Raw genomic sequence first — 9,483 nt, 5'->3', positions numbered from 1 at the left:
TTTCAATTTCTTTTTCTAAAAGCTAAATATTTGTCGAATATTTATTTCAGTTATTACGTAGTTATATAGTTACTTGAAAGAAGCGAGCAAGGACAACGGACATCCACTGAAAACTTTGAATAAACGACACAGTATTCTTGTGCGCGTATTTTAATTATTAAAAAAAACATCGGTAAATTACGTGTGAAATATTAAAAAAATGTAGAAGAAAAAGGAATAGCCTGCAATGAAGGAAATTGGGAAGAATACATAAATTTAGTAACGCCATAAAAATTGAACCACGTTTTGAACCATCAGCTATGAAGGAAACAGCGCTTATGACACCAGCCGACTGCCAGCAGAAATAATTTCCTGGAAATAGAATTACAAATGATAAGCTTATAATATTTAAATATTCACTAAGGTAATCAGTGGTAGAATGCGAATGATTTCGAAATAAGTGAATATATTTATTTAGCAGATAATCGGTAATTATAGAACGCTACAGTGAAATAACCATAACTAAAGGCTGTTCTTGTATATATACAGATGACGACAAAGGTTTACGGGACAGACGATTTAATAAAGACGGTACTAGAGAGAAGCCTGGGCTTCGAAATCGAAGTTGTCTGTGTGGGCCTTTGCGTGACCTACATAGTGATCTATTGAATTAGAAGCGTGGTGTCTTAGCAAAGCAAGATTTTCGCGCCTGCTAGTGTCCACTCCTTTTTCTTAGTTCTTGTTTAGGCGCTCTGTTGCAGCCATGGATAATTCACTTTTGTCGTGGAACTCAGGCAGAGTAAACGTCAGTGGCCGACTGTACTTGTAGTATGCTGCCTCATTACGGTCTCTAGAGTGGTTTTGGCCCGTAAGCCTGTTTCGCCACGCCTTTTAGCCTATAAGTTCAGCCAGTAGTATTGGGGCGAGTAAATATTTAATAACGAAAACTACCTGGTACATCATATGCCACTTGTTCGAATGCAATGCTGTCTTTCGTTTTTGTTTGTTGCATTTATTGTCAAGATATGCGTTCTTGCCACACTGCAGAGGTAATGTCTTGGGACTTCCTGTGTACAAGGAAGGTGACACTTGCAGCCGCTGTTCAACTGGCACCACCTGTGACCAGACTACAGGACTGTGCGTTATGGATGAAACCAAGTAAGAAAATAATTCATCCCGCAGTTTCATGTGCAGAAATTACAATCTGGTTTTGAGGCACGCCTAAGGGGCGTTGGAGCGGAGCTCCGGAATATTGACCACCTGGTGTTATTTAAGGTGAACCTAATGCATGAAACCACGATTCGCTCATTATTTAGACAAATGGTTAGGCTACAATATACTGTTATCGTGACACAATAGGGGAGATGCTGACTCCCGCCTTCTCTAAACAGTGCCCGAAACTACATTTCTGAGCTGTACGTGTTTATTTTTCTAATATACGATAATAGGCAGAAAGGGTGCAGCTTACTTCTCAAATTCAAGTTGGTTGCCGCTCAAAAAAAAAGTTGGCTACATAGTGAGTCTTGTACACATCACAAAAAACGCGTTCCGTACTCATTGGGTAATCAAGTAAAGGTACGCTGAATAAAAATAGGCGGTCAGTTTCGCGTGCTAGTGCATTTATTTTTTCGTCCAGTTTTGCCTTTTTGGCAAAATAAGCCGAGCATGCTCTTTCCTATTCTCCTAGTCGCGCCAACACCTGTCTGTCAAGACTCAGCAACAAGCACGCAAACGCTAGATTTCTACATGCCACATCCATTGCTGCGGGTGGTCGAAAGGCCCAAACAAGACGGGCCGAATTCACAAACATTTACATTCGTAAGCTGTGTCTTTCGAATCGCCAGCCACCTTATAGTAATAACACTGCAGGTACAACATCATCATACCCAACACGAGGATTCTACCCCTCCTTGTACCCGATAAAAATAAAGTTTTTTCTCTCTCTCCCTCTCCGAACATCCGCATTGGTTGGCATAATACTGTTTTTACGAACAGTTCCATCGCAAGAACCTTTAATCCGGAAACTTTTCCTAGAAATGGGGCAGCGGAGCTTCGCCAGTGGAGTATGCAATATATGTCGAAAAAGAAAAAAGCCCCTCCCTCACATCGGCTTGACAGAGAGGAGGACGAGAGCACGCCGTTACAGAAGAACGCCGCTGGTTGGTGGAGAAATGAGGAGGGTGGAAAGAGGGTATTGTATCGGTGCTCATTGGTTTCGAAGCCACGCTGAAGTTGCGTGTAAGGATGTGCAGGCGGAGCTTTGAACTCTGCGTGGTACTCCAGAACGTTCCGTTCGGGACAGGTCTACGCTACAGCAGCCGTTGCAGACACCGCCGTGTGGCCAATGTGGCAAGGGCTCTTCGTGTTGCCGAGACTCCTGAGTAGTTAACGGCGCATTTGACGCAAAAGTAAACGTATACTTACCATTACCGCTTTGTAATAACTATCTGAGCATCTGGGGCTGTACCATCCACGTAGCCGAGCGGTACAATGCTTCCGTATACACCTGAGTCATCGTAACACGAGAAGCCCTGGAATCTTAACCGAATGGGGCCGCTGGCCGAATTAAGCAATTTTCACGAATATAATACATTTTCCGTTATGGCTGTCTCGTACTACGTACGAACTGGTGTAGCCTAACCACTGCTTCGCGAATGAGAGCGCTGAGGGCTGTATTCGTGAAACGTTCCGGCAGAAACCAGTGCAGGATGACTCTTGGCGTTAATGTCATTAGGATTGAAGCAATGTAGGAACATGCACACCTTATTGCCAGAGCCGAAACGCTTCATATATGAGGCGTGTACTGAAGCCGAGCTCCGCTCTCGCGCTTGCGGCCCTCGGGCCACGCAGCGCCATTGTGGCGCTTGTCTCAATATACATTAAGGCAAGATTCTCTGAAAATATATGGCGCCGATTTGATTGCGCCGGGCACCGGGTGATAATTTTGAAAGGATATTTTTTCTTGCCACTCAAGAGCGGCATATACCCACTTTCAAGTACCCAGTGATCCAACTTGGCGTGAAAAAGGTTGATTGAAGTGCGGCACATGCGAGTGGTGCGTACCCAGTGACCCAAGTTTGTCCGGTGGTTGACCCGTTTCTCTCGGCACAGTAGAACTAAGCTGTACCTATTACACCATTTTGGATGACCAAAGATGAAGTGAAGGAGGTTAGATACAGCCACGTATAGATAATGGAATGTGCGTGAAAGATCCTAAGGTTAATCAGATTGAAATGTTCTTAGGCTAGAGCAGCTCGTAAAAGCGCATGCCCACCGTTCATGATATTGGATATTGGTGGCGAGAACACACGATGGAGCTATCTACCGGAAGCACCCCTTCGACGTGATTTGAGGGATTAGGCAGTTTTAGTTTAGCGTGTTTACCGTAATAGCGGGCTTAGCGGAATAGCGGGATCAAAATGCGCATGTGCAGAACGCTAAATAGACAGGTTTATTTTAGGGTACGCTATAACATTGCATACGCTATAAAATAGCGGGACGTCACTGCGCATGCGCAGTACGCTACACGACCCATGGCGTATAGCGTACGCCCGCTATTTCTCATATTTAGCTTACCGTCTTTGCGTGGTTTGCGAATTTTACGGAAAACATGGCGGCCGTCCCCGCAGCCCGCTTCGAATTGAATTTGGCATAGCTTTTGTACAATTCGCTTCGTTCATAGCAAATGACTTCATAAACAGCTTTCGCTTACCCTCAGCCCGCTTCGACGACAGTTTATTATAGATAGCCTTGTGCAGTTTTCGAGATCGCTTCTCGTTTCAAACGACGCGAAGCCTAACGAGGTAAACCTGATGATGATGATGATTTATTGGCATCCCCTATGAAACGGGGCGGCGACAAATAGTCACCTAGCCTGCTTGATTTAATCAGGTATACTATACATGTTCTTTATCTAGCATTTTTGTATACTTTTCATTATTTTTCTTTCTCAAAAATTTACCTTGTACCGCTACCTATGATTTTAAGAGATGAGGTCGTATCCATCTTTTCCCTGCTTTTTTTCCACCAGTACTCTAATCGTCTCTTGCTTATCTCTACGGCTGATCTGTTGATGTTTCCTTTCACTTTAAACCCAAGCGCTTCTGGAAGTCGCATGTTACCTACGGTTCTCGCTGGGTGGATCCCGTCGCATTCCATTAGGATGTGCTGAGTGGTCTCTGGATCTTTACTGCAGCATACACATGTCTCATCTAGTTCCGAATATTTGTTCCGATATGTTTTCGTCCTTAGGCAACCGGCTCGAGCCTCAAATAGCAAGGCACTGCCCTTTGTGTTATCGTACAGATTTTGCCTTCTAATTTCTTTATTCTCATTCATGCAAATCTGCATTGTCCTTTTTTGTTTCCATTCTTTGCATCCAATTCACAGTCTCTATTTCTCTCACCTTCTTTCTGATGACTCCTGGTTGTCTATTTACAGTTTCGATTATCCTGTACTTGGTTGCCAACTTCCTTGACCTCTTCCTCTATTCTGTGTCCACGCTTTTCATGTAGAGATACTTGTGCACTTTAGCCGCCCATTTATTTTCATCCATGTTCCTGAGCCTTTCTTCAAAACTAATTTTGCTCTGTGCTTCTCTGACTTCAAAGGAGGTCCAACCCATGTCACCCTGCACTGCCTCATTTGTGGTATTACCGTGGGCTCCCAAAGCCAACCGGCCTACTGATCTTTGGTTCACTTCCAAACCCGACAAGATATCCAATTTTAAGCATATAATGGCATTTGCGAATGTTAGCGCTGGCACCATTACTCCTTTCCAGATTCCACACACCACCTCATACTTATTGTGGCCCCACAGTGCTCTGTGTTTCATTATTGCTGCATTCCGCTTCCCCTTTATTTTCAGATTATCTTGGTGGTTGCTTGAGTAATTCTTTCCTTCGTTTATGTGTACGCCGAAGTACTTATATTGCTTCACTATGGGTATTACTTGCTGTTCACTTGACACCACGAAGTTACTCGTCTCTTCATTAAAGATCATAATTCCTGATTTCTCTGTGCTAAACTTAAGGCCAGATTTGTCGCTGCATTCCCACAGATATTCGCAAGTTTCTGTAAATCTTTTTTGTTGTCCGCTAGTAGCACAATGTCTTCGAGATATGTCAGCGCCACCTATCGGTGAAGTCGGGAGATAGGCGCGACGTTGGCATACGGCCTCTGAGATCGGAAGATCTCGCAGGCCAACTAAAACTGTAATAAACGGGGGGCTGCTTAGCGTACGCTGTACTATAGCGTATAGCGTAAGCTTATTAGTTGCGTACGTTATTCTAAAGCTGTCTAATGACCCCTACCGTTTACCGTACGCACGCTATTTCTCAGATTTAACGTTACCGTGTTTGTGTGGTTTGCGTACTTTATGTAAAACATGGCGGAGGTCCCGGTCGCCCGCTTCAAACTGAATTTCGCGTTGTTTTTGTTGAATTCACTTCATTCGTAGCAAATTTTTTGAACTTTTGAATTTGAATTTGAATTTGCATTTATTTTCCATAAATGTACAATTTATGGGGGACTTAAGGAAAAAGTTGCGCACAGCAACTTGACGGGCCATAAAACCCAGTCTGAGGGCAACAGCGGCAGGCACAGGCGCTAATACAGGACTGACAACAAAAATACATTTGAATACAATGCAATGTTGGCTTAATCTTATGCCATAAAAATCAATATAAGAAAAACACTACAAACAGAAAATAGCAGTTTTATACATGAGCAAACAAGAACGGTGAAAATAAATTGATCATGATCAAATATCACTGAAAAACTCAAACGCGAAACAGGACAAGAAATGACATCAATGTTATTGCGCATGAGTGTGTTTAACAAGCGTGGTAAGCGATGATGTAAGATTTGAAAAGCATAATTAGTGCGAGGACATGGTACATGCCAGTGTTCAGGTGACCGTGTGCTGTATTATGTTCTGTTTCTAATTAACTGCGTTAAAGACGTAATGTATGACTGATATTGTTTCACGGCTTTTCGATAGGCTAAGGACAGTCTAAAGTCTAACAGAGAGTGCAGCGTGAGTAATTTAAGTTGTTTGAAGAGAGGTGCAGTATGAGAATCTGCTGGAGCATTGAAAATAGTACGAATTACCTTTTTTGCCGCAGGAACAATCGGTTTATGTTGGTAGCAGACGTTGTACTCCACACCAGACAGCAGTAGTGTATGTGACTCAGAAAAAGAGCATTATATAAGAGAAGTTTGACTTTGCGTGGTAGCGGTTTTAAACTGAACAGTATTCCAGCTACTTGGGCTTTCGCTTAGTCTCAGGCCGCTTCGACGACAGAGTATTTTGGATAACCTTCAGGAGTGTTCGAGGTCGCTTTTTGTTTCGAACACATCTAAGCCTAACGAGAGAAACATAAGATGCCAGCTCCACTTATCGGTGAAGTCAGGAGATATGCGCGACGGCGCAATATGGCCTCTGAGATTGGTAGATTTGAAGTCTATGGTAGGGGACAGTTTGTACTGGTTGTTTCGCCGCAGATCGACGGACATAAAAATAAAAATAAAGCGCGCTCCTGGGGTGCGATCTTGTACGCGTTCCAAAAATGGAACGGAGGCGGTCCGTTCCATCAAGCCGCACACGATTGGTCAATTTGATCGTCACGGTTCAAATTGACCAATCGTGTGCGGCTCGATGGAACGGACCGCCTCCGCTCCATTTTGGAACGCGTACAAGATCGCGCCCCTGGTTTCCATTGCGCTGCCTTTCACCCTTTCCGGACGCACACACAGTTAGGATCCCTTAGGTGCACTATGTATGCGAAATTCAAAGCGTAATGGAATAGCGTCCCGCACGTAAACTACGCTATCACGCTATACTAAAACTCTCTTTTTGCAAAGTTCGTTGCGGAACAGTGACGCTTTTTCCCTTAGCCCCGCTATTACGCTAACGTTAAACTAAAGCTGTCAATTATTTGAGGTACGCTCCGCGTAGCTTGGCTGCCGGCGCTCAATTCAAACACCTCACAGGCGCCCTCCTGGACTTTTTTGTTAGTGCTTTCAAAGTGAGGGAAGTTGTTCACGACCAAATTAATGCTCGTATGCAAACTGAAAGCACAGAATGCATTACCGACGCTGTGGACTCACAAAATACAATAAACGGTCACTTTGTACGTATGTCGAAACATGGTCCGCCAAACCAGCTTTCTAGCGCGAAAGACGCCATCGTTGAAAGGATAAGAGGGCAAATGAACTGGTGCTGTATGCTGACAGTAAAACCGAAGTCGATGATGACTCAATGCATGGATCACAGGGACTCGCAACGAGCGACGTTGTGTATGTTTATGCACCGCGGTGCACGATGTTTCTAGTCTCTGCTGCTGGTACTGACTTTGTGTTTGCCTTTTTTTTTTGCCTTTTTGTTGTTTCGAACGAATTGTTTGAGGATAAAGTGTGAAATATAGCGCAATTTGCACCGTTCAGGTGCACTATATGAAGAGGTGCGCATTACTTTCACTACAAGTTGGAATTTATGTCTAGTTAACTAAAATGGCTCACTATTAGACCTGTAAAATTATTCACTTGTTGAAGTTGAAAAATTTCAGCCACGTACTGTTGTACACATATCTGCTTAACAGAAATCCTGAGATGGGCATCATTTTCTAGATAAGTGTTCCCAAGACGTGCCAAAGCAAGCATTAGCCTTGGAGTAATATTACTATATCTTAGGGGATGTTTTAAAAAAGAACTTTAACAAGAACGCCAATATATTTGTCACTGCATTTCGGAGATAGATGTGACACAAGTGGCGCTCGTCTTGTGATTTTCGCTAAGGCAGGCATGCTTTCAATGATGTCAATTTTATCATCTTAACGCGTAACATAAATACATAAAAATAAATTGCGAAATTTTTTTTTCATTAGCTATCTGTACATTGTCATTGCTGGCGGAAAGAATGTCCGCATCTTCAGACAATCAACCTGAAGAGGTTTAATTGCTCTTTCACAGGCACTTAAAAAACTGTGTTCTATTTCAAAAATATGTATAAAACATAGCATATATTAAACGTGTTTGACTTTGATATCACTGCAGAACTTTTTACCAGAAAACACCACTAAAATCACTGAATGTGGGGCGGCCTTTAGTCAATAAGGGCGACATGTGCATGCCAAGGACAAGGAAGTTGTGAATTTGCTCCTTTATTTAACGTCACTTCTGGCTGGCGAAACAAGCCGTCCAGTCTGTAGCTGGATGCTCAGTGGAGCATAGCGCTCGCAGAGCGCGAGAGAAAGTCTGTTTAGGAAAATTAGCAGCAACGCGCACGCGTGTCACCGCTTTTGTATTGTCGGCCGCTCAATCGAAATAAGAAGATTACCTAGACTAGTATGCTCTGACATGTGTTATGCACTTCCCCTTTGAGGTAACGAAGAAATTCTCGCGGCCTTCATTACCGCCGGCCCACTTCTAATGATATCTCTTTTTTCTTTACGGCAGGTTTCAGGCCCAAGGTCAGCAGGGTTGGAAACTCGACGAGGATGAAGTGAACTGGAGAGGCATTGGCCTGGCCATCGTGATTGTTCTCTGGTTCTGCCTGTGAAGTCGCACACTCACCACATCAACACGATGATCCATTCTTCAATCATCACTGTCTTGTGTCTGTGCGCTTCTTGTCCTATAAATACCTAATGAAACAGAAATTAGGTGCACCTCTCCACACTTCTACAACGATTTGTTTCTTCCAGCAAGCCCCGTAAAAGCTAAATTAGATTCGCCCAATGCTTACCTTCGCGTTCATACTACGTATTTTAACGCCTGACAAGAATGCCCAGCAGCCTCTGAAATATTGCTGAATAACTGTAAGGGCGGCTCTGGCTCTGTTCGCTCTCTTTGGTAAATATTTCTGTGGTGCAAGATGGAGGAACTATTAACGCTTTTACGAGGCTTGGTGCAGCAAAAATACAAATACAAGAAAGTGTTCATACCTGTCTTCTCAAACATTCCATAGCGAGTAGGTGTATGCCAGCAAGTACCTTTTCTTTCTTATGTGTATCATGCGTGCTTTTAGCGGCGATATGATTACTCGGTTCACGTATTGAAAGCGCCAACTACTAATGCTAGCTTTATGTTGCTAGTGGCATCACAGTCCAACCACGTAGTAATGCAGTTGAATGGGACTTGTGAATGCATATTCGAGTGTATATATCTACATGTTCACCTGCTTGTGTGCGCGTGTATTGTATGTGACTATCTGTTGTCACCGACAAGCAGGCGTAAAATATAAATTGAGAAGCTGCAATGCACAATTCCGTCGATAACAAACTTGTCTGTTCAAAGTCGTTCGGCAGTCTCTCGTTGTATGCACACCTGTTTTCTTTAGGCTATGTATTCGGTGACAACTAAAATAGTGAAAAAAATTCAATGTACTGCGGTAATAAAAAAGATCAATTGCAAGAAAGATTATTTTTATTTACTCCACGAGACATCTCCGGATGTTTGAGACAACTACAATAACACGATAGCTACAGCCTGATATTAAACTGA

The 9,483-nt window shown here is 43.3% G+C and overlaps 1 long non-coding RNA gene across 1 annotated transcript; it reads left to right on the top strand.

Moving 5' to 3' along the window:
• Positions 1 to 1,025: 1,025 nt before the first annotated feature.
• Positions 1,026 to 8,584, top strand: LOC125945206 (uncharacterized). Its single transcript, XR_007466693.1, has 2 exons — positions 1,026 to 1,137; positions 8,437 to 8,584. It is a non-coding gene; the product is annotated as an uncharacterized LOC125945206 (long non-coding RNA).
• Positions 8,585 to 9,483: the final 899 nt, after the last annotated feature.

The sequence above is a fragment of the Dermacentor silvarum genome, chromosome 4 (genome assembly GCF_013339745.2).
Source record: "Dermacentor silvarum isolate Dsil-2018 chromosome 4, BIME_Dsil_1.4, whole genome shotgun sequence".
NCBI lineage: Eukaryota > Metazoa > Arthropoda > Arachnida > Ixodida > Ixodidae > Dermacentor > Dermacentor silvarum.
This window is presented reverse-complemented; position numbering and strand designations above follow the sequence as displayed.